The sequence below is a fragment of the Mesitornis unicolor genome, unplaced genomic scaffold (assembly GCF_000695765.1).
Source record: "Mesitornis unicolor isolate BGI_N332 unplaced genomic scaffold, ASM69576v1 scaffold21449, whole genome shotgun sequence".
In the NCBI taxonomy this organism is placed as follows: domain Eukaryota; kingdom Metazoa; phylum Chordata; class Aves; order Mesitornithiformes; family Mesitornithidae; genus Mesitornis; species Mesitornis unicolor.
The window spans coordinates 50,419-50,762 of record NW_010208234.1 but is presented as its reverse complement, the minus strand read 5'-3'; positions in this window follow the sequence as shown (position 1 = coordinate 50,762).

The window sequence follows — 344 nt, the reverse complement described above, 5'->3', positions numbered from 1 at the left end:
AGGGGGCGGCGGCGGCAGCCGCCCCACCTGGATGGACTGGAGGGGATGGCAGAGCAGCCACCCCCAGCACCATGCCTGATACACCTAATCCCAAGTTCTCCATTTGCAGCTCTTCATTAGGCTCTTAATGAGACTGGTGCCATTCACAAGGGCTGTGGCTGTAGTGTCTGCAGAGCGAAGCAAGGATGGAGAGCAGATTTCATTCTGGGCAGCTTCGGCTCTGTTTAATCCTGACTGCATAGATTCATCCAGGGAGACCGTGCCCGTGTGGAGTAGGGGCATGCTCACACCATGCTTTGAACCAAGTGCTGGGGAAGAAAGCTGGGGGATGCAATGCCATGTTA